This window comes from Anser cygnoides, chromosome 9 (genome assembly GCF_040182565.1).
Source record: "Anser cygnoides isolate HZ-2024a breed goose chromosome 9, Taihu_goose_T2T_genome, whole genome shotgun sequence".
In the NCBI taxonomy this organism is placed as follows: domain Eukaryota; kingdom Metazoa; phylum Chordata; class Aves; order Anseriformes; family Anatidae; genus Anser; species Anser cygnoides.
The window spans coordinates 21,286,478-21,312,592 of NC_089881.1; the positions used below are offsets into that span (position 1 = coordinate 21,286,478).

At 38.7% G+C, this 26,115-nt stretch overlaps 1 protein-coding gene across 1 annotated transcript in view; it reads right to left on the reverse strand.

The window, feature by feature from the left end:
- Positions 1 to 25,436, reverse strand: part of NLGN1 (neuroligin 1) — a 423,158-nt gene extending 397,722 nt beyond the window's left edge. Inside the window, exon 1 of the mRNA XM_067001990.1 lies at positions 25,341 to 25,436. The gene's annotated coding sequence lies outside the window, so the exon portion shown is untranslated. The remainder of the gene's footprint in view (positions 1 to 25,340) is intronic.
- Positions 25,437 to 26,115: the final 679 nt, after the last annotated feature.

A 26,115-nucleotide genomic window follows, 5' to 3' on the forward strand; every position in this document is an offset into this window, starting at 1 on the left:
AAGGAAATGTCAATTCAGGATGATCTATTGAAATATTGGCCACACAGCTTGAAAATGATACAAGTAAATTGGCTATAGAATCAAACTAAAAATACTCCATCCGAAGTACCATTGAGGTTAACAGCAGGTACAGCTTTAATGGAAAGTCAGTCTTTGTTTTCCTTGAAATATGTCCCTTATTGCCAGGCTCTAAGTGTCAAAAACATATGTGGAAAATTGGCAAAGAAAGTCTGGGCCTTGAACTTCTTTTTTTCCCTCCAGAAAGCAATGCAGTGTTATAAATACTGCTACAGATGTGAGAAAACAATACCATTTTATTGTTGTAAATGCTTATATATCTTTTTGATCAAACCACCAGACCTAGCATTTTTCATCTTCACAAAGCTTTAGTAACAATGCTCAGTAATGATCAATCATTATTGTACAATCCTGAATACTAAAAATAGCAAATAGCTTTTCCTTCGCTTTCATGTTTTTCCTAAAAAGTTGTTCTTTACGATGTTGTGATCATCTAGCAGGCTGTAATAATTGCCTGGTACTGGATCTTTATCTGCCACATGACCACGATACATTCGGGAACCAAGTGTGCAACTTTTTGCTTATAAATCTTTCATCTATCGAGAAAGATGACTATTTAAAAATCTGTTTTCTCTTCCTGGTTTATTCCACTGCAGCTATTTTCGAAGCACACACACAAACAAGACTTAGAACATTAAATAACTATACAAACAAATAAACTTTATACTGGCATAAAAGGCTTCCATGAGTTTTCCTCATATTCCCATACAATATATTATTTGAACTGTGTATTTTCTGTATGAACAAGTATATCCTGACAACATTTAATAAATATTCGTTTTCATCTGGTTCATGAAGAACATGCTTAATCCCCTGTAGACTAAATACACTACGTGAGAGGGAAAACAGAGCTGATCCTAAGGCATACAGCACATTAACCTGTACTCATATTCTCAATGGTTAATACTCAGAAAAGCAGCAAGTGCTCCTGAATACTGGGAAGTACTTTGATGCAAATGCAAAATACATATGTAAAAACACCGCTAGTATAACTGCAAATTAATTTATGTTAAGAGAGGTTCAGAATGCTAAACACCTTTATTGGAGACAAATGATGTTTCTTCTATTCTCTGAGGGTATATTTTACATCTCTTGTCAAGTTGTTGCTGAGATACCACGTTAACCAAGCACTTATATTGTGATTTATAAAAGAGAAGGGAGAATTCTGCATGTATTACCTTGGATTTTCTACCTACTCCTTTGTTACTTGCACCTCTTGCTTACAGCAGCGTTCTAGTACAGTTGGGATCGCAGGCTACCATCATTTCAGTGGCTGTATTTACCCTTAGTTAGCAACTCAAATAACTGCTTAATTTAATGCTGCATAAGGATCGAGTAACTTCAGTGCATGCAGTTTTACTTATTCAAATAATGTTTTCAGAAGAAAAGCCCAAATGGCATCCCTGTAAAAAAGCTTGAAACACTTGGAAAGTTAATTAGTACTACAACAATAGAATAGGGACCATCCAGCCTCATTAAAGAAAAAACATACTTTGATCAAAAAACTCCACAAGCCAACAGCAGCAACGTTATAAGAAGTGAAATGTCAGCCAAGATACTAAAGTCAGAAGCTTAAAAACCCCCAAAGCCTCCCAAAACCTGCACTTTTTTTTTTTAATCCACACCAGCATCACAGCCAGGACACTCCCTTACAAACTATAAAATAACACATTTTGCATCAAGCTCAGAAGCTTGTTTCAGTCACAATATTTTGGTGTGCTAGAGATGTAGATTCCTATATTTAGCATATAGACATGTGTCCACTATGTGTCCTACCAATTCAGTAGTAAAGAAGGTGTAATTTAACTTAAATACCCAAGGGAACATCAGATGCAGCTGTATGAAACAAAGCACACATTTCCTCACAAATATCACTGACATTTCTGCAGTCATTGGCTACAAAACAGAAAGTTCATAACATTTAGGAATCAAAGGAAGAGGGTGCTACACCTATCTATTCCATTTTATTCCACCTTTTATTTTAATTCTGGAAACAGTGATTTACCTGCGTACCCTAGGAGAGTTTCTATCTCAGGACTAGTATCACAGCATTTCTGAACTTCAAACAAGCTCTTCAATCATGAATACAGCTCATTAACACCAAGTAATTAATGCCATGAGTTCTATAATGCTAGATGTATAAATTGTTTCTTTGAGGAAAATGACTTAACCATATGATCAGAAGCAGACTGAAGCGTATCAGGATCCTATCCTTAATGAAAAAAATTAAGTGACCAGCTCAATATCAAGATATGGGTTTCTTTCTCAGTTACTCAACTCCAGAAATCAGAGGAATGGTTCCTCCTTGCTCTTCTGTCAACAGCTGTGTGTGGGGCCAGCTCCTCATGGGTGGGGAAGGGATAGTCGCTGAGCAGTACTCCTCATATCACTGGTGAGGAAGAAAGTTTAACCAAGGTCCAAGTTTAGATGGCCTATGCAACAGATGATGGAAATAATAATTCTGCTTCCTAATCTATCAGTCTTATACAAATACATAGGAGCACATACCCTAGCAAGAGACTGTTACAATATTGATTACACATTTTATGAAGACTATCATATTGTGCTCTAAAAAGGAGAACAGCAATCAGTCTATTACTTGGAACTTTTGCTGAAGTTTTGCTGAAACTTCTTGGCACCATAAAATTATATGGCTTGAATATTTGCAAACATATCACTAAAGTAATGAACATCCTGCGTGTCTAAAGGGCTGGTAGCAATTACTGCTCATCCCTTGTTCTTGGGTTATTGCACTCTAGTCACTTAAAGAGAGACAGCAAATAAGATATGCCTATGATGACTTTGTCTAAATAAGTGTTTATACAGAGTTAAACTCATTTTAATATACCTGTAAGTCATGCATCTTTCAAGTCCCAAGTATCCTCTGCTATCATTTCACTTCAACAGGAGGCATCAGGACTTAGCAGGATCCAGCCTATAGTTCTAACAGCAAGTGGCATATCAAGAGCATATTACACTCCATCACCGGGATTTTGAAATGCTGAGCATTTTTTAATATAGCACCCCAGGTGTTTGCTGCTTAAAACATACTCTACATGAGCATCTGCAGATGGCATGTCAACAGGGAGCCATCTAGATTCAAATGCACTAGCAGTCACTCAGGGACCCCATGCTGGAGCCCTAAAAAAAAAAATACAAATAAGAATAAAAACCCACAACCAAAAAAAAAGAAAGAAAGAAAAAAATCCCACAACATAGCAGATTAGCCAGTATGAACGTTCTCATGTCTAACACGTAAAGGTCCTGGTCCTGCTGTCCTTTTTCAGGTAAATCAGCCCAATGCAAGTAAACAAGAGAAATGCAACTCAAGCAGTCTACTACAAAGGTAATATTCCCCCTGGATAACTCAATCATGAATAATTCAGTATAGGTTAAACTCAAATAAAACCGCTACTAACTGTTTTCATATATGGAGGACTGATTTTATTTCAGTATGGTAGGAGACTTTGGATACAATGCTTCTAAAATGATATAGCACACATTGATGATTTGATTGAAGAATGCTGCAGAGGATATACTAACGTTTTGCCTCATACCACATGAGAGGACGGGGAGGGAAATCTTCTCCATTACAGTCTTACAGTTACGTACTGCTTAGCAAAGATTAGTTAAATATGACAGATCTAAAAAGGAACATAAGCACAGAGAAATTATACAGGTATTTCCTGCTTCTGTAAGCTAATTACAACATTTAGATGCTCTAATTCTAGATGGAGATTGTTCAGCCTACAAACAACTGTAATATGACCAAAAGTATTAAATAGTCAATAATTGTTAGTAATTATACACAGGCTGCACAGCCAGGAGGAGGCACACAAATTGAGCCCTATATGTGAGCAGAACACCAATTGTATTTGACAGACAGGTATGTAAAGCACTGCCTACAGAAAGGCTTAGATTCAAAGATTTACAAGAACAAATACAAAACTACAGTGTGTAAATTGTGTTGTCTCTTGCAACTACATTACAGAAAAATAAAGCTGTTTTTTGTGAGCTGTATTTTGTGAGCTATAGGTAAGATTCTTCTCTATATAACTGCAAAGAGACCATCAATGGTAGATTTTGACTCTGTTAAAAATTTAGGAAAAAACACCTCTAGAATATTATAGCTTAAACTAGTTGCTCACTTTACGTGATACCTTAATGTAGTTATTTAATAGCATGAAAACATTTCAAACTTAGGACTATCGCATTCCCTGCTCTGACACTCGAGAGAGTTAAAAGCCATCCTTCCCACAGCCATCATCACTTAATTTAATAACAATCTAAAATTAAGATAAATTGATTCTCTAATGCTTGAAAATTATTATTAGAATAAACCATGATGGAAGAAATCATTCGTTCAAAAGCTGTTTTTAAATAATTTGCATTATTACAGTTCCCTTTTAAGAATTACTTCATGAAAGATTATACAGATTTCTAGCATGAAGTGTTTACATCTACAGCTGTCCTAAACTCAGATTCCTTTTTTTAAAAAAATAAAGGATTCAAGCTATAAGTATTGTTTGCCACTGCTTGTAAAAATTGGAACTTGTTTATTGCATCTTAAAATGCATAACAAAAAAAAATACAGATCAAGATGAACTTGAAATACTTCAGAACTGTCAATGACATCATTGTTATGAATCAAATTTATGCCACCCTTTGGCCACTTGTTTTATGTAGAATATAGTCCCAGTATTTTTTCTGTTCCTATGTATGAGGTGAAATATAAAATTCTCTATTAAAATCGAGCGATTCTCTCTAAAACATTGGAACAGTGTCCACCACAGAGGACAGCTAGTTTATGTGAACTGTCCTGCTTAGTTTCCAGACTACCATTGGAGCATACCATAAGGTTTTGTCTTGGTTCACTTGTACGTGCAAAACCTTTGTGGCACAAGAAGTAAATTACAAGTCTAAGGCACAGACTCATTTATTATACATTTAGTACAATGTGATCAGAAGCCAAGTTCGGCATTTACACACTAAATTTTACTGATACTGAGCAAAAAAAGTTAAACCTGAAGAGTTTCAAAACAGGAAGCTACTGAAAATTGACTGTAGAAATGACAATGTTGAAATCTGTTTTTATTGTCTCTTTTATATAGCAGCAAAGTCCAATACATAATACAGCATGTGTGTCAGCCTTGCAAATGAATTCCGATTTGCCCTGTTTGTGCATCATTATATAGTTTAGGGGTTTTATGCTCTTACTAATGGCTCTGCAGCACCAAGGGTTTCAATGCAGTTACTCCTCAGTTATGCCTCAGCCACTAAGACATGCAAACACTGGAGTCCTGCAGTCTAGTAATATGAAGAAAGTTAGGCTTACAAATATGTGGCGCATTGAACTGAGGCCCCACTATGACGGAAATGAAAAGAAAAAAATCTGTCTTGTAGAAATCCTCAATAGGAAAAGCTGTACTGTATCACCAGGCTGCTTCTTGCTTTGCTAATGCTAGTGCACATCCAGATTTGCTAAGCTTGAAGAAACCAAATTAAATTCAGACCTATTAGCAGATAACATACGGAAACCAAAGTAAAGAAACTAGCTGAAAGATACCCATTTATTCCTGTAAGCTTCAACAGGTATTTTGCTTTGCTTTCCTAATTAAACTTAACTACATCAGCACTTCCATATTGAGCAAATTCTTAGAATGTAGATATGACCTACAGATTTATTAGAATTGCTACAGTGGTGTTATTTCATAATCTGAAGTTCTATTTGCTCAAAACAGAGATGGTCTATCCACCTGAGTGGACATTCACATACTCGGTACATTTTGGTTGCATATAATTTGAGCTAGATATGCACAGGAACACTTCAGTCCACTTTACTAGTTCAGCTTCTTCAAACTGATTAACAGTTTTAGAAGTAAAAGAATGGTAGCATGCCATTTCTCAGTCGCCTTTTCCTACACTCCTGCTATTTCCCTATGGAAAACAAGCAAGTAATAAATTGTAGCCAAAAAGAACAAACTTTTAACATTTCTTTTTATACCTTACACATTGTTATAGCTTTGGATTTTTTCCTATTTTTATGAAGGAAGATATATTAATATAAGTACTAGGACAATTTACATTTCATTTTTTATTATATTACAGGCACAATCGTGATGGTTAGAAATAGACATAAATTAGGCAACGCATACTAGGCATCGCACTAAAACACAGTACATAATAAAAAACAGTTGGTACTTGTCTTCCGTTTAGCTGCTGAAACAGCAAATGTCCTGTCCCGCCTGGACACTGGGCAAGAACTCTGCAGAAATCTCCTTAAAACTAAATATGATTTCACTTATTGGATGTGAGTATAACATGTATATTTGCATGTTAAGTCAGTGATATATTTTCCATGGTACATTTATATTCATTCACTGTAATACTTGTTTTCTGTAAAAAAACAATTGTTGATTAAAAATCAAAGACTATAATTTAATGTTTCTCATTTGTCCATTTACTTAAGGTACGCACTTCCATTTTTAAGTGTAATTGATAAATATATGCAGGTACATGGATATTGGCATTAGAATCCTTAAACTGAAAGAAACTATACTTGGTAATTAAAAACAAAGAAAACAAGTCTTTGTTCTGGGCAATACCATCTCCTTAGTCATTAGCTGAACGTGTATCAATTTATCTTCACAGCAGCCCTGTCAGGTATAAAAGCATATTTATCTCAGGAGGGTGAGGCAGAGCAGCTGAGACAAGCTAATGGCTCTGAATGCTCCCTGAACAGGAAGGTCTTGTTCCCCACCTTCCCTTCGGGCTCATCCTGCTCAGCCCAGATGTGGCCCATCACTGGCTCTGCCATCTTCTAGTCTTCTCAGTTTCACTCAATACCCCAGCAGAAAATTATACATCTTTATGTAAGGCCTTTTTTTTCCCCACCCTCCTCTTTTTGGCCTAGTAAATTGAATTGGCTTGAGGATAGGTACAGATAAAAGCTGCAGCTGACACCAGCTGTGCAGATAAGCCTGGAGAGCAAGGGTGGAGGAATGAAGATGGAGGAGAAAATGGAATATTCCCTTTAGCTGCAATAAGATCAGCTTGAGCTCATGCAACAACTTTGAAATGTCACTGATGGAAAACTGAGATAAAGAGCATTAAGAAAAGTTCCAGCTCAAAGCAGACTAAGAGCCAATGTCAAACACAGTGAGCTTGGAGAAACAGTCCTCCCCGAGTCTCCCTTGGATCTTTTGAGGGCATAAAGTGCTTCAGCTAACACACGGTGTAAAGCCAACCATGTTTACTTACAGTGAAGGTACAGGCAACCATGGAGCCAAGACCTGAGCTATATTGTTTACTGCAAAGAAAAGGATTTTAAAACTGCACTAGCTATGTAAAAGTGACATATTTAGGATGGGCAGGGGAGTTTGAAACATCATTCTGGATTGTGAAATTGCATCCAGTTGCATATCATGCTCATGATTATTTGTTTTTACCTTCGATGCTTTTTTAAGTTTGCCAAACAATACTGTGAACAAATTTTCAAACACATACTGTCTTTTGCTTTGAAAACAGGCTACTGTGGATGATGAAAGACACTAAACCACTTTTTTGATAAGGTGTCTTGAGAAAATAGATATTTGTAAACAACTGGAAAGCTTATAAATGATGAATAGAAGAGCATTTGAAAATCCTTCCCAGAGGGATCAAATAGTTTAAAGAAAAATTTCATTTTGCTTTTAATTTAGTAGTTCAAATCTGGCCTAAGCTAAGAGTAGAGGCAAACGGCTATTACTATCTGCTGGCTGCTGGGCAGCCTATGCAAAATGAGCCCTTAGTTTTTAGGACTGTTCCTATTAGATAAATTCTCACTTTGTAAAATCACCTCTGTAACCAGAAACCTTCATCAGCAATCTCAGTGTCCTAGACATATGGAAATAGAGAAACACAAAGGCTTATTACTGATAAATTAGTTCTTTCCCATCCGTGCAGGGATGAGGTTGCTGATGATGAACTACATTGCAGTTATGCCTAAAGTATTCCTAAAGTACTGGTGTTTTGTCTAGAGGTTTCTACATGCCAAGAAAGTCTTTTTCATTATTTCCCAGGAGGCCCAGATCTAAGTGTAGTAGAGGATTTTACAATTAGTCTATTTTCTCATGAGATGCAGCCTAAATTTTTCTTCTTTTTAACTCAATCACATATTTTTTAGCTTAAACTCTCTTCTGCTCCATATAATTCTTGTCTCTGCTGCTGTCTGAATCTTAGTAGTTAAGTTTACAACGCCTCTACCTCCCCCTACATCACAGAACTAAATGTTTTCAGTGTTTTCTCCTCCCCAGCTCCTTCCCCCCCCCCCCCCCCCCCCCCATCACAAGCCTCCATGATTACCATTTTATCCCAATCTCACATCTCTGATAGCTGATTCATTTCTAGTTTACATCCTGTTCTTCCCAGACCCCATCAGGTCACACAGCAGACTGACCCATAAGATGAATGCTGCAGCCCAGGGGTGGTACAGCAGGGTGGTAGTGTACAGCAGCCCTCATTGGGAGCTCTGCTAAGCCTAGAGTCGAGGCAAAATGCCTGATTGTACAGTGCACAAATATGTGAGACAAAGGAGAAAGAGCAGGAGAAGGAAACGGGGGTAGACACATACAGATTTGTTCACCACTTAATGCATGAAACTAAAGTCCACCAAGCTGTCCTAGATTGAGAGGAGAATTAGGTCCTTGTCACAGCCCATTGTTCCTTCTTTTCCTTACAATATTGCTTGATTACAACTGCGATTTCATCATTTCTGAACTTGTAATTTGGATATGGCTTGCACTTTCCGTCATGGTCTGTGCTATGCACCATGGTGCGAGGAAGTCCCCAGAGGCCATTTCAGACCCTTCCCCTTCCCCCTGAACCATGGCTCAGGCACCTCACAAAAATTACCTGCAAACCTGATCGTAAAGGTGATCTGCAAGGGTTTTGCTGTAAATTAAAAGCTTGTTTGAGATCCCTTAGGGAGATAAAAGGACACAACTTGTCTAAAATAGGATTAGCGCAGTATTAAAATAAGATGTGAAGGCCAGACAGCCAATGTAATTACAGAGTGGTTAAGATCCCTTCCAACCTTAACTATTCTGTGATTCTGTAATTACTTTACATCTGTGTTTGGACAACAACGCTGTGGAAAAAGAGACTCAGGAGTCCTCTGCTCCCTCCACTTTGCCTGCTCAGTCACCATATAACAGCAGTTTCCTGCAGCACGACCCCATGACCAGGCCCCGGGGCCTGGCCCACACCTCAGGCCCATGCAGCTCCAGGCCCACAGGGCTGCTCAGTCCTTCCCTGCTCCCTCAGCTTTTCTGGTTTCACGCTCTTTATCCCTCCTTTTTCATCATATGTTGCCCCTGAAATTATGGGCTGTCTTCCCAGACTCTCAGGTGCTATTCACAGCAAATTCAGACCTGTCCCTTCAGGAGAAACGCCACTCAAAACCCAGCAAGCCTTAGCTGACTGGAGACCACAGTTAAAGGGTATTTAATGCCAGAACCTCAACCAAAACATTAATCATGCACAGAAGGAAAATCAACCTTGCTCCTGGCCTGCTTTGCCCAGCCACCTCTCCGTCCTCCCTCTGGAGCCCACCCAAACCTGCATGAGGGGGGAAGGTGCAGGCATTACCCCAGGGAGCCATTCCCATTTAAGCAGCCATGGCCCCATAAAGCCCAGCAAGGCCCACAAACTTTGAAAGCATCCCTTCCTTCCTCCCTGTACCTTCCAACATTCCCATTTCAGAGACTGGGAGGCAAGCCAGCATCCAGCTGTCACACCGGCGCCATGCAGACATGAAGATGACTTGGTGGGACAGGGTTCCAGCTCCCCTGACAGGCTGCTCTCACAGGCCAGAGGTGCCTCCAGAACAACCCATCCCTAATGCATCCTCTCCAGAGCTCCCCCAAAAGCATTTCTTGGAGACTGGACGTTTCTCTGCTTACACTGGGGAAATGTAGGAACACAGCCAGATCCAAGCCGTCCCTCATCAGGAGCGTATTCCTTTGCTTACCTAGGTTTCTTTCTTTTTTTTCCCCTTACCCTTTTAACTTTTTGAATTTAACCTGACTCAACAATTTACAACATTCTTCACTGCTTTGCACCTTGTGGAGCCCCATCTGTGTCTGTGAAACGCTTCCAAATCCAAATGTTAGCACTCTGAATTGCAGTTTAACTGCTGGAGTTTGAGGATTTGTGTTTTGGGAAAATGGGAAGTGCACTCTGCCTCATAAAGAGGGGAAAACAAACCTTCTCTATTCATTTTAAGTACAGGATTTGATGGAAGGAAGGACATCTTTAAAACAGTAATATAAGTACATATAGTATAGTGGTAAAGGAATGGGGAAATTCTGCTGAAGAAGGAATTACAGCAGCAACAGATGAGTTCAGCTGTTCACCAGCATTAACACAGCATGGGGCCTGAAGAGAGCAATTCAGACCCTGTCTTCCGTGCATCTCGTAATAAATGGGAAAAAACAGCTCTGATACCACAGGCTGCTACAGCCATGCATTCCAGCACCTGTCCTGTGCCACTCATCCCTTACCACAGCCCAAGTGCTCCATGCACGAGATCTGAACATGTTATGTATTGCTGGCATGGCTGCAGCATGAAACCTGCTTCATGGTGTCTTTGCAAATGCAAAGTCAGCTATACCACGGGTATAGCAGTCACCTTGTAGCAGTTTATTCACCATCTTTGTTTTTTCCATCTGAGAAATAGGTCTAATTGAAAGGGGAGTTTCAATTTGTCTCTAATATATAACTTCCTAAGCAAGAGCCAAAAAGGGGTGGAAAAATGTAGAAAATTCAAGCAAACATCATTCAGGAATGCTGATAGGGGATTTAAGCTCATTGCTGCATTGTTCAGTGCAGATTACAATAGCCCAGAGTCTGTAGCCTTCCTTTATCTACCCACACTGAGGACCAGCCTGAGCAAACCCCAATCACCCCATCTCCTTCAGCCACCCCTCCTGGTACTAGGGCTCCAAGCGGTCAGCCTGCAAGCACTTCTTCAGGCACAGAAGCACATGTCCAGGCTGAGTAAATAAATTTTAGGGTGCTGTGCACCCTTCTGGCACAGTCTGAAGTAGTACACGCACGCGACACAAACCCTCTCACCCCAAATAATATACGGAAGGGAATTATGGGAGGCAGTTAAACTTCCAATCCACATTTTTCTCCCCCTACCTTAGGATGAAAAGTGCAGGGTCAGCTGTTGGCTTTTCTTTAAACATTTCCCTACAAACTCTGTGCAAGTGCTACACAAACCACCAGCTTCAGCAATTCAAGCTTGGTATAGTTAGCAGAGCTGCACATACTCATTCTAATCAATCTTTTCCCCAAGTGAATGGAACAGAAGGAAATCCAAGAATTGCAGAGAACGAGAGAAAATGCATTTACTGGGTTAAGTTGTAATTATTTCAGATTTCCTCATCAAACTGAAGGTTCTTAAGCGCCTGCAGAAACTTTCAAAGTAAACTCCACCTGAGCTGCAGTAATTGTTTACATGATTGATAAAAATGATGCAATATGGCATATTCTGAGATGTGCATGTAATTTAGATTAATTGCTCAGCATGCTGACCTTTTACAGCCTGCAGTGAGACTGTAGCTGTGTAGCAATGCATACAGAGTGAGGCAGGAGAACCAAGTCCAGTACATGTGGACACTGCTCATGACAACGAATTTCCTTGGTCTTCACTGATAAGCTGCAAGATCTGTCACTACTCATCATTCTCTCTAGAATGAGTCATTTCAGTAGAAGGCTCTGACAGGAGCCGTTTGGTCCATCCTAACAGAAGGAACAGTAATAATTAGTCATATCAAACTGAATAAAAATGAAAGCAATTGATATAAAATGGGTTCTACAGAACTCACTTGAAAAAACTGGTAGGGCTGAATCCTCATACTTTGTAAGCAGGCTCCACTGAAGCCAATTTATATAAGCTGACAACTGCCCCATTGAATTTAGTGGAAAATTATCTCCGTTCTATAGATTTTCCCTGCTATTTGTAATTACAGTTCTCTTTTGATTTTCACAGGATGATTCAATGATGAACCTTCTTCTTTAGACCTTTTCTTAGAAACTGTTCAGCCCATCATTTCGGAAAGCAAATAAGCATGAGAGATTCATAGCAGCTTTCGGACTAATCACAGACCAAACATTACTATTTACTACCATATAATAACCAAAAGCTGACATTCACAGCCAAAAGTCACAGCCAAAATTCTTTCTGGCAAACACACAGACAAACTTGGACCCAAGAAAAATTGCACTGGCAATCAGGGAGATCACCTGGATGCAGGAGTCTTCTTTTGTGGCTCAAATAGCACAGTCCACAGTTCTCATTTCATCCTTTTGTTGACAAGTATATTTCAACACCAGCTGAATTTGTACAATATATGTTTAAAAGTTAGGATGGAATATATCAGAAATATTTAACAGATATCCAAACACTCAGAGCTGAAGGAAATTTTGGACTTTTGCTGCCAATATTAACTGGAACAGAAAATGTTTTCTCTGTTTGCTCATACAGGGAAAGTAATTTCTTCAAATATGGAGAAAAATAAATTTTAGGACAGAACCCTAGGTTATATAGTAATTCAGTTGAACACCATTTATCTACTCAAAGATCAGACTTTATTATCTTAAAACAAAGAAACAGAATTTATTTTAAACAATACTGCAAAACCTAAATAGAGCGCGGATCTTCCAGTACTGTGAAAAGTAAAAACTGTCTCTTCCAGTGAAGTCAGATAATTTTTTCATAAATTTAAGATATATTTCTTGAGTTAGTGGGAGTTGCTTTGCAAAGAACTTCAGTGCATTTAAAACACTCTTAAAGACATTAACCTCCCACATTTTATGTTACAGTGTTCCCTAGGTAACCTTGGGGCAGAAACACCTCATTTCATGGTCCACATTCCCCTGAGATGCTGTTAAAGACAATCACCCCAAGACATCAATACTGTTCAGACAACATCTTCCCTTTGTGATACACCCTCGTAACTCCAGTAATATTAATCCACCTTTCCTCCAAGTAAAGCAGAACCCTCCTGTTACAAGTAGTTCCACACACACACACACACAAAATGTTAAAAGAGCACATATAACACAAAATAAACAAACCCTTCAGCAAGCTAAGGATAATTGTGTAGGCTGATGAAGATCAATAGTAAATCTCAGGGCACTGAAATAGTAATTAAAAATAAACAAACAGGAGATAAAAATAGAACTTAAGCAAAATGTTTTCCCACAAGTGTTATAGAGTAGTCAAGCACCCTATCAAAAACAGCAGGAGAAGAACAAATTTCTTTCTATTTTAAGTAAAATGAAATTCATTCCCCTGTAGAAAGCAGGCTGTAATCTCCAATTAAGCCAAATTGGAATTTAGTCTGTTTCTGATAATTTTGAGATTTTTCAATAGTCATGATCACTGGAAAATTTCAGGCAGCCTGTCTTTGACGCTGCAAAACTTGTTGGTATAACCCTTGCAACATACATCAGTCATACCTTCCTCTGTCACCTGAAAGAGGATGGTGACGAATGCCTTATCCCAGATCCTGTGCCTTCGTTATTTAATACAAAAATTAGAATGCAAGCTCAAGTACCTTCCATTTAAATGACAGTCCCTTGAAAGTGAAAGTGGGTAAATCTGGGCACATCATCAAATAACACAAATAAGCTAGAAATCTCACTTTAATTTTCTTTTTCTGTACTTTGAGAAGTGCAATGATCGTGAATAGGTGATACAAGGACTCAATAATTAATGTAATGGACATGTAAAATATGGATCCACAAAAGGACTCAGCACAGTCCACTAATGATTCTTATGCATATGATCTTTGTATTTTGCCTTTTGGGACTAGACTCAATTTCATTTCAAGTGCAAAATTCAGAAAGAAAAGAGAGTGGATAAAACAACAAGGAAAATTAGTCTGCAGGTTTTTGTTGTTGTTGGTTTTTTATCTATAATTTCTGATCCTTCATTATAGGCACTGTGCTCTGTGCAGTTTTATTTAAATAGCTTTCATTAACAGTGCACAGAGTAATTTAGAGTGTTAAAAGATGTTAACTTGTAGCTAGGTTTATAAAAAGTCCAAGGTGTTTTATTTCTTCACTTGAGAAACTATGCGTCATGTACTAATGGCACATGACGCATACAGATAGGTGGACAGACGAGCTCAGCACCTGTGGTAGCACCGGTTGGGGCTACTTGGCACTATGGTCTGCATTTATACTAATGTTCTAATTAAGTTAAAGTTAAGGAATACTAATAACTAAAGGGTAAAATGAGTTCCCCAAGAAATATCCCTGTTAAACAGCTGTTATAAAAGCTGGCTAGGATGCAGTGTTGGGTACACCATAATTGAATTTTACATATAGATAGTATCTTTTTCTTTCTTGACACTAAGTTAGCCATAAAGTCCGCAAGAGATCTGAGGTGCAGTGTGAACAGCTACAGAGGGCTCTGGACCATAGTTAAAGAAAATACATTTAGAACAGAACAGCAGAACCTACTGTAATTCGCGATGGAGCACCTTAATATCCAGAGTTTTCATGCTGTGCTCTGAAAAATCTGCTCAATATATACAGCTTCTCTTTAATAAGATCAGGGACTCTGAGATGATCCAAAAACCTACCTACTGCTTAGCTGGTACTGGATTGCTGAAGTATTCCTTTAGACTCATATCTACTAAATGAGTCTTGCTAAGGTCAATGAGGGCTAGGAAGCATCCTATCCCTTAGTGCCACAGTATATAAGGGTTGGTTTGAGGTTTGGGATTTTTTTTTTTTTCGCATCCAATCAGTTCTTTCTGTATCAATGATAGTAGTAATTCTTAGCCACTGCTTTAACAATAAAATTCTTGGTGCTTTTTTGTCATTATTAGAACTAATGTTCTCAAATTCCTCTAAAATCATTTTAACCAAAAAATGGATTTGTGATTGCAAAATGAAGTAAATGAGAACTGTTTTATCCTAAATATGAAAAAGTACCAGCGATCAAGCACAAATTGTTTCAGAATTGACAGAAGGTGGCTTTGCTTAAGTATTGCTGAAAAGCCCAACCACATGTATTACAAAGAGCCAGCTGGTAAGCTCAGGGTGGGATTTTTCAAAGGGGCTCAGTGCTCTGCTACTGCTGAAGACAGTCCTGCTGCTGATGAAGCTCTGTGAGATTTTAGCTATGACCCTGGAATGCAAGACCAGAACCCTTGGAGAGGTAAAAAGTTATTTAAAGAACTGATTTAATTTAGTATATTTTCAGTCCTCAGGGACTGCCTGACATTGCATCCCCAGTCTCTAACAATTGTCTTTGAGAACTTTGTGAAGACAGGTAATATCCCAGAGGAAGGGCACACAGTGATCAAAACAAGTAATGATTAGAGGTTATACTTGCAATTCTGAATGTTTTTTTAAAACAGGTACCATGTTTTAGCTGTTGCACATTCTGACTTCTCAGGCATTAGCTAAGTTCTCTCATGACTGAAGGTCATGTTCTCCCACAGTAACTCATCCCAAATATTATGACATCGGAAACTATGAGGAAGCTGGTGTTATTTAAACTTAGCTTTATGTGCGTTTCAAAAGCAGTCCTTATTTAGCATGACTTAAAGTATTAATGTGGAATAATTATGATATGAAAAACCTGGAATCAATGAAAATACTCAAACATGTCCCGAAACACAAAACAGAGGTGCAAGTAAACTCAGGTTCCAGACGTTACACTAATCCATGAAATAAGGGAAATTAACATTTGTTACGTGACAGGTTACTGCAGGATTTCTTGTATCTCCTTACTGCGTACATTGGCTTCAAGAACCAGTTACACTGTGATCAAATAGAGCCATATCAGTGTTCTATCTACAATGGCCCACGTAGAGACTCCAGCAGCCCAGTAAATTATCAATTAATTCACTTGAGCACAAGTTCAGTTCTCCCTAGCCCAGGGATATTTGAAAACATCAGATCAGTGAGCCGGATGGTGGGTTACGCTCTCATTTCTTATCATGCAATTCTGTCATTTTTACACTTTGATATTTAAGTTATTGAGAAGATCGAAAACAGCTATGTACAAAAATACTACATCATCTGAACCCACATTGTGCAACTGCTAGCGTGAGACACCTCATCTGAATGTACATTCTGTAGCCCAAAAGCTCTACTTCAAATCGCAGTGTAATATTTTGTGTAATCTTTATAACACACTTGTATACTTGTCAAAGTATGTAGCTACGTATGAACTTGGCAACGTAAAATATTGGAGTAACATAGGGCTATATTAAATTATGCATAATACAAGAGCAAGTGGCAGATGGTATTGTAGAGTATGCTGAGATACTGGTATTTATACAATAAGCATTAAAATAAACGTGTCTAGATAAACGAGGTTATTTGCAGGTATGACGCACCTAACACTGAAATAAATGTTTATTTTCGGGTTGTATGCATCACGCACAGGTTATTTTAGAGGCTGCATCTGTCAGATTGCGAGATTGATGTGACGCAGAAATGCAGACACTAGTAAAGGGAGCTCACAGTAGCATGTAGAGGAGAGATGAGTGTAAGGAGACAAAGGCTTCATAAAACAACAGCATGAACACAAAAAGCTATCTTGACATCAGGGGAATCAGGAGGGACAAAGGGAGGAGGCAAAATGCTCCAAAATGCTTGAAAAATGAGATCAGGAAGTTAAAGGGACACGTCTCAGGAACAAATAAATGACTGCAAAATACAAAAGCAGCAGCTATGGAATGTGACAGCCACTGAGGGGAAAAAAAAACTCAGGCTCACACTTCCCTCCTGCCCTTCATTCTACTTTTATTAATGAATGCTGCAAAGTAATGGCAAGACTTAAAGATAGGAAATGCTGTAATGAACCAGAGCAGTTCCCACCTCCTCCAGCACTCCTTGGTCATCTAGGTGGGCTTGAACTAACATCCCATCACTGAATTGAGGGGCTGAGGTGTGGGTCCCTCCTACTGCTTTAAAAAACAGAATGTATTAAAAAAAAGTACAAACAGCAGGGGATAGCATTGCTTTAAACTACCCTGATTGCAGTTCCCATGGTATGTCACCAAGTTTTTGACCATCTTTTGAATGTTGCTGCCCCTGCCCCTCTGGTTATTAGAGGAGGTAGAAGAGGACACTCAAAACTCTCCCATACTCTTCTGATAGGCAGCGGGAGCCTGGTAGGAGAAGGGGAGGAGACAGGTCACATTATCCTCTGTCAGGTTTTACTTGGAAGAAATTCAAATAATCATGTGGGAATAAAAGAAGTGTTTGAAGAGAGTGGCAGGTGGTGAAAGATTGGCAGGGATAACATTGGTGAGACTTGGATCATAAAGAATATTAATGATGGAGGAAGAATGCAAATATCACAGCTTCTGAATGGAAAGGGAAAGTGCCCCTCTGTGGTTCTCCAGACACACTAACAACCCTGGCTGTTTGAACAGTTGTCCAGCCTTTCATCACTTTGTGATGATGTCGTTGCTCAGTTTACTAGGCATGTAGCTCAGACCCTTTGGGTACTAAGGGAGGTGAAGTGGCTGTGAACAGATTAAGCTTTTTTCCCCCCTTTAAAAACATCAGAAATAAAATGAATTTAAACTCTCATTCCACTGGTGCATTTAGAAGCTCCTCAAATAGTCTATTCCAATTCCAGAGCAATTCTATAAAACAAAATGAATAGCACAAATCCAGCAAATATATCTCCTGCCAAGATGAGCTCTCCTGTTTTAAAATCTTTTATAGCATCTAATGTATTTATTTGCATCAAGAGGGCATTATGCCAGTTAACATCTGTGTTCTCTAGAGTTGGTAATTCTGCCTCCCATAACTAGTCATCAATTCCGCATGAAAATACACAACTGTCTTTCCACTACAGATTCTATATACTGCTCAATTTTTCCATGCACATTTAGAGAAATGTTTAGTAAAATACTTCAGCATAAGAAGATGTAGATAGGAAGGCATAATCCAAATGTCTTTGGATTATTTTTTTTTTATATTCCCCCTCCCCTTCCCATTGGATGTCATTTATGGACCTTTGGATTCAGAACAGATATCCCATTATGAAAAAAAATTAAAGATTAAATCTTCAGCTAATATAAATTGACGGGGCTTCTTTGAAATACACAGAAATTTCCCAGATGTCTATCAGCGGAAGATTTGGTCCTGAAACCTTGCAGCAGTTCACAGCATGCAAATTAAGTAAATGCACTTATTCTTTGATGATGATTAAGTGACCTCAGCTAACAATAAAATCAAAGCAGGTTTCTCCAACAGAAAGGCAGACATAAAATATACCAGTAGAAAGAATTTTTTCCAATGTAAAATAGCTTGAAAAACTTGGTGCCAGAATTTTAAACAGGTTTAATTATCTCTCTTCAAATTTAGTTGCCTGAATACCTTTAAGAATCTAGCATTAAGTGACCAGGACAGAAACCCATCCTTTGCCTAAGAGAAGATATTAAGGAGAATCAAAGTCATAGCAGACAGTGATAGGAGTTGAGATTTGGGCCAAGATCACAAGCAACTGAGTGGATCAAAGGTAAGCCACGTGCCAAGGAAAAATAGGAAAACTATGTAATTCGTTATAATATAATAAAAGCCAACTTTGTTCCCAGCATCGCCACAGACTTTCCTTCCTCAGCTGACACTCCCGCCATCCTGACCAAGCCCAGGGTGCAACCACACTGGCAGCATCCTGGAAGTCCGCAGGCTAAAACTCCGCAGGCTAAAACTCCGCCTGAAGCACCTCAATCTCTAACTCACAACTAGAAATCAGTTACTGTGATAACTGGCTTGTCAGTGTACGTCCTTTGGATCTGGTTTTATGAGAAAAGCTTGCACTCATAACAGTATACTTTCTTTATAGAATTAAATTGCAATTAAAAAAAATCTCTCCAAGACCTCCATTTCAATTCATGCAGCCATCCAATGGAACCTGCTAGTCCAGCAGCACTCTTTGGTCACAATCCTACTAGTTAGCAAACTAATTATTGCCTAACTGACAGGTTAATAATTGCCACTTAAAAATATCCTGTGGAGTATTAGCAAAAGGATGACTGACCACTTTTCACTGCTGCATTCAGTATTCACAGTGTATATTTTACTGCCTGAATGTTTCTTCAAGACCCTTTATGACTTCATGGTTGGGATCTAGGCTTTGGTTTCTGCATAACTTCAGTCACACAAGAAAATAGCTATATAACACTTCAGCAATCAGAACAAGAGATTTCAGCAGAAGTGCCATGTGCTCTGAATATCCAGAGAAGAAGAAACATCTTAGAATGAAGAGGTCAACAACATGCCCAACTTCTCATCAAGAAAACACATCACAGTTTTTACTACTTCTTGAGAGGTTTGTGAGCCAAATTATAGTTCCTATATTATTGTCAAACACAGTACTCAGGTTCCCAGTTTATTAGTTAGAGGCAGGCATTTTATTTATCTGTTGCAGTTAGTTGTGTTTTTTTTTTTTTTCCTTTCAGATTTCTGTTTGGCTCTGTGTGGTCTCTCGAAATTGTTCATATTCTGGACAAGAAAACAGATTTATTTTCTGTGATATGCTTTCAATTGGTGATATCAGAGAACAAGTAGAAGAATGTGATATAGGTTTCAGGTTATGTGTAGGAGCCAATTTTCTAGGATTAATGTCTCAATTAAGTGGAAGTATAACTTCAAATTTCTTTTTAAAAGTGTGTATCAAATCACACTGTCTTTCTCCTTCCTGGCAAATGTTTATTTTACAGACCAGTGAAGTTCTGAGAGTCAGGTCTTTTTCTGTCTCAATCACAACAGGGCAGACTTAATTTTCAAGCTTGTATACATACAGATTTCTTCAAAGAAGATTTATAGCAGTCCAACTTCAGTCAATACCTTACTTAAAGGAACAACAGGGCTTTCACACTAGCTATGACTGTAAACTACTCTTCACCTCAGTGCTCAGATTATTAACTCAATTCATTCTTTTGTCCCGAAATCACCGCTTTATTCAGTCTTTATAGATACCTCTCAAACAGGGTGCTGAAGGGGAACCATTCAGCCAAGACATCTTTTGCCTTCACAGTCTCAATGTAAATAGTGAAAACTGTTCCAATTGGTTCACGTACTTAAAACAGGAAATGCTGCATTTACCAACTGCAATTGCTCATGTGATTTTTTTGGGGGGTTCTCACTGCATGATGCAAGAACCAAAAACTACTATGCAAATGCCTACCAGGTGAGAAATCCTTTGGGTTCTTCCCACTCTTTCTAAACACTGAACTATGACAGTCAGAGACGTTTTTAATGGTAAACATACTGTTGCTGTGTAATCCAGTATGAATACAGTACTAGCAGGAACGAAGGAACCACATACTATCTTATGTGATTCTAAGGAAATCTCCCACACACTTGAGTCATGGTCAAGCTGTTTACCCTAACCATATTATGATGACTGGAAGGAGCATGTAAAAACATTCTTCTCAGCCAGGACATTCTGACTCCACTTGTATTTTTTCCAGTTATCCCAGACTCAAATGTGAAGAGAAGCTGTCTAGTCAAAACCATCTGAATAGTCCTCGTACTTCTGTATAAGAAAATGCTCTAATATTTTTTAGCATGGACTGGTGCCTCCTAATCAGCCACCTTTGAAATGCAGACAGCAACAACAGGCACTGTCATTTTCCTCAGAATTGAGGTGCAAAATCCCTCAATATATTTGGTTTTCTGTCTCAACTTCAGATTCTCCACGTTTTCCGTAAACACAAAAGCTCCACTGGTCATTTTATAATTAAACATTTCAGCATTGTAACTTATTGTTTGAGTGATAATGAGGTATTTTTTATCTTCTTTTGAATGTTACTTTAAAAAAAAAAACACTTTGTTGTTGAGCAAACTGAAGTATGTTCCTGGCTGCCACGCTACAAACAATTCAATTCAGCAGATGCTGCACCTGTCACTGTTTTGTGCGTCTCCATACAAGAACAGAGAATTGCCTTGGTGCAAATGTCCCTGTTGATCTGCTTCTATCATCAATGCCTTCTTCACGGTTTATGCTGGCATGCATCAACTCTCCCGTGTTTGTGCCAGATAATATAGAAACACCACACATTCCAAACTCTGGCCACAGTCTGAGCTATACAAACTTAAACCATTTACTTCGCAAACTTCACACTCCAACATCTCGTTAAAATTAGCAACTATGATACAAATTCTTGACGTATATTGCTCTAACAGAAAACCAAGTTATTTGTGCATCTGTATGCATGAAGATCATGTATTCCATGAAAAGAAATAAAGCGTGATAGAGGTTCATTGTCCAGTTGCTTTACTGAAAAGGTCATTAGACATTTGAAATAGTCATCACCTATAACTATTCACTATCCCCTCTGACATTTCTAATATGAAAAATCTCCTTTATCATGCTTCTTAGACAGCATCATTCAAGGACATTGTAACAAGGAATGCAGGAACATATTTTACATTTTGAAATATACCATTATATAATACTTCGGGAGGAGGGATCATCTTTCTTTTATGAACATTGGATGAGAAAGCGCAATGCCTAGCAGCAAACATATTGACAAATATCGTTAGACTTCTCTATAAAGAACTATTAATTAAGCCCCAGAGCACTGCTATGAGTTAAAATAGCTATTACTAACTTCTGTATTTTAGAGACTGGAGGCAGCAACAAGGTGCCAAGAGTTATTCAAGGCAGAGATATTGCATGATGTTCAGGCCATGATCAGTTGTTTCATAAAAACAAGATTCAGACTATGAACAATAGCAGCACCAACCTAGCTGAACTTACCTTTTTTTTTTTGTCCCTGAGAAGACAGTTAATATCAAGTTTAATCATCCCAGATTGTCAAACGCAGGGTTCCCTTATAAAAGCTCCTCTCACTGAAGGGATATGCAATGTTTTTTAAAATTAAAGTCTTTGTACTTCACATCTCAAATGCCTTTTGCTTCGTCTTTTTCTGTACCTTTAGTATAAGCTAAAAATATTTTTAATAGTGATTGCCATGGCAATAAGTAAGCTAAGCTCTCAATATTTGAACTTCCAACTACAGCTTGACAGTTCATGTTATGCATTGACTCTGATTTATTACATCCAGTTTAACATAGCAAAGTCCACACAACACAGAGGCTCATCACAGCTCCACGCAGGGCAGCACAGTGGGAAAATCAGATCCAGTTGGAAAAGAAACAAGGACATGTGAAGCATAAAGTAACACCTTGAAAGAAGCAGTGCTGTACTTTTATATATGGAAACACAGCCATAATAGCCTCTGCTTTGTGCAAGGGGACTCAGGAGTGGATGTGAAGGAATTGCTGTTTTCTTTCTGCGGGCACCTCTACCCAATCCTTCTGCTCCATGTATTTCCTCAGCACAAAGCCTGCTTTACCGGGATTTTTGCAGGGGTGATAAATCTTACTTTAAGCAAAGAGGCAGAAGTCTTGAGTGTAAACTTGAATGCACTCAAAGTGCCTCCATGCCTTTGGTGAAGTATCACAAAAATGAACTTCCATGGATATCAAAAGAAAACTGTTATTGATAAGACATTAGGAACAATTTTATCTTTCTGCTTTGTTTTAGTAAAAAAAATGATATTGCTTTTCAAATCACTTGAATTCAGTACATGTTTGATTACAGGGAACATAAAAGATGGGTGATCAAAAAAACTTTCAATTGTCATTCCTGCTTGACTTGCAATATAAAGGGCAAGGAACCTGATTTTTTATAGACCCTAAAATATAAAAAGGACTTGAAATCCAATATACAGCTTTTTGTTGTTGTTGTTTGCTTCAATAAATCTGCATTTTATCTTCTCTGCAGGGCACAACTTTATCTTCCAAACAATGTCCATTTTGAAGATACACTCATCAACTCTGCAATATATATTTTTTTTATTTTTTTTTTTTTAAGTGTTGTAGGATTTCTGACTCCTGTGGAGTAGGAGTAACAGAATAATATAAAAATTACTGCTTAAAACATAACTACAGCAGATTGTATTTGCCCTCGCCTTTCATAATAGATAGTGCCTTGGTATACATCTGCACTGTTAGAAAATGCATAGCCTCACTCAAATCTGTAATAGAAATATCAATATCATGCAGATGTAGATTCATGAGGCATACCAGGTGCAGGCAAATATGCTGGATTCTGGAAATACATGTAGCTAGTCACCTGTAATTTATAGTTTTGCACTGACTTGTAGTTTTGCATCTCTATTTAACTTTCCTCAAATCAAAACCCTAGCTCATCATACTGCACATTACCACAGCTTGATCCTCCATTAAGATACCAATATTCATCCCCGCACTCTTTGCTCCAGAATCCCCAATTAAATTACTGCTTTAATTGTCTACTACCACTGACAGAAAAATAAGTGCATGTGCACAGTCCACAGGAACAACTGAAGGTACTTAACATTGGTGAAGAATTGCACTGCAGATCTACATGATCGTTCTTCATGCATAAGAAACAGTCATAAACTACTGCTTCAGCACAGTCCTCTTCAAATGGTGGTGGGGGTTTTTTTTTGGTTGTTTTGTTGCCATGTGTTTCACAGGCCAGTGGTCTAATTTGAAAGATACAGTCCTTTTTGATTTCCAGCCCCTATCAATATTCCAAGTCTGCTAATAAATGCTCTAAGTGTTTCTCTAAACATGGGGGAAATTAGTGCAACAGGACCTTATTACATAGATGCCCATATTTTGAGTGTCTTGGAATCCTTTTTACATTTTAATGGACACCCAAGAAGGAGGAAAAGGACTGATGTTTATGCACTGAAGTTAAGACAGAAGGACAAATTCTCTGTTTTCTAATAAAAAAATACTGTTGCTTTACCCCTGCTAAGCCCGATGGTCCATTGCATGTAGAACAAGACCAACCTAAAATGACAGGGAACAACGGCAAACACCTGCACGTGGTTAGAAATGGCAGTGCCTCCAAGTATACAATATTCTTTTTATTCTGTTTTGATTGCTTTATACTAGATCAGAGAGTTGAACTGTGCTGAAGTAGTTTAATAGTTCCAGCTAAGTTAAGAACTGACATTTTAATGGCATCTTTGAGGAGTTTATATAGACAAGTCATATGACCCTAATGTGATAGCTTAAATGTAGCCCTGAGTAATTCAGCCCAGACCCCAAGGGTTCAGGCAAAATCGTAAGTCTCTTTAGTCTTTGAACCATTAAAATTCAGCTAGACTGTGAAGTTGACAGCTGTTTACTGTAAGGTTACCTCCTGCCTGCCAAATAATAGGGCTGCTATTGGCACTCTTCCATCCTCTTAGTTGAGAAAAGACTTCCATATAGTCAGAATGGAGCTGAAACGTTATATTCCTCAAGCTGGAAAGGTGTGTGTCTTTAAGTAGGCTTACGCAGGATGGAACAAGTCCATTAGGTTACTTTGGTTCTTCTCAAAGTAGACGTTATCCCAACATTTGAGCGTGATATAAATGCCAAACTGGAAGTAAGCCTAGTAACGCTAGATGGCCCACAAGAAGATTAAGACGAATGGCACATGATTTTCCAAGGCCTCCCAGCACACTTTGTTCTTAAGATACTCAAGTTGCTGTGGGAAGAAGACCAGGATTCCTCCTGGTTTGCTCCCTTCTATATGAACAGAAATACTTTCTTCTATGTCATATGGAAAAAAAAAAGCCATCATTTTGTATCACCATCTGCCAAGATGATGCATATTAATGATAAAGAAAAAAAATACTGTGTTGAGGTCAAGCCATAAAGCAAAAAATAAAAAATAAAAAAGCCAGCAAAATCCTCTCATGGCCACAAGAATTCTTTACCTTAATCCTGTATTTATATTTTATTGTTTCTAAAACCATTATCAAGATTATTGAAAATATTTTACATTACACCAATGTTAACTAAAAATTGGAGAAAACCTCCACTTCCTTCCTGCCTTTGCTCTCCTTTTCCTCCACCTTTCTTCTTTTGCTCTCTCTCTCATGTGCTTTCTCCTGCAAGCCTCTGTGCTTTCATTCCCTACCACGAGGCTTATGACTCCTAACAAAGAGGACAAACCCACCTCATTTTCCCTCAAAGTCAAAACCACACACTAAAAGCTGCAATTTTGAACTGCTCAGGGTGCATGTGAATAACTTAAATCTTATTTTTCAGCTGCTCTACCTCTAGGAGATTATATAAAAAGGAATAAACCTATGACTGGTTCCCTCTTGCTGCATTTCAAAAAGAAAATAGAGATGTCTACTCATATCTTTCTGAGTTGCAGCCCAGCCACCTACCTGCAGCAGCAGACCTTGACTTCTGATCACCAGCGAGGAGAGCTGCCTCTCTGCCACCCTGGCTCAGGTGTCCAGCCGTGAAGAGGGGTGGAGGCCCCCACCACCACCCCCTTTAGTATTTTCTGTTAATCACTGCTAAATAGCTTCTCATGCACCTGCCTAGCTTGGTCTTCAGCTCTATGTAGGAGAGCCCAGGTCCCAGCTCAGCAAGGGATTTGGCTGTAGTGAGCTGCAACTTCTGTGTGGGTGTTTCAGGAGCTGACTGGGAGGCAGCAGAGTTCTTACCAATATCAGTAGTTTTTAAGTCATTTGATGCCTCTGAAAATCTTTGAACAGCACCAAATATCAGCAAAACCAGAATTCAGTTAAGCGGATGCAGAAGGTCCTTTCCTGGGTGGGGAAATAGTGGAGCGTTTCCACCTTAACACAAGCCGCAGAGGATGTTTGTGCAGTCCTGTCATGGAGGCACGGAGCCCGGGCCTAGCGCTGGAGCTAGCACAGCTCCAGTACCGCAGGCTCCAGAGGAACTGCTGATGAGAGCAGCTCCCTGTGCAGTACACCATTGTGTCCCTCTCCATATTATCCAGCAGATTTTTTTATTCTGGGTTGGTTCCCTCATTCTTTTCACCATCCATCAATGCTCCGATGTTGTGTTCCTGAGAAAGGCCATCCACAGCCTTCGTAGGCATTAGGATCAACTGTAATTCACATTTATTTTACTTGTTGTGTTCATTATTATTTACCGCTCCTTCCTTGGCTTTTGTGTTGTTAGTTC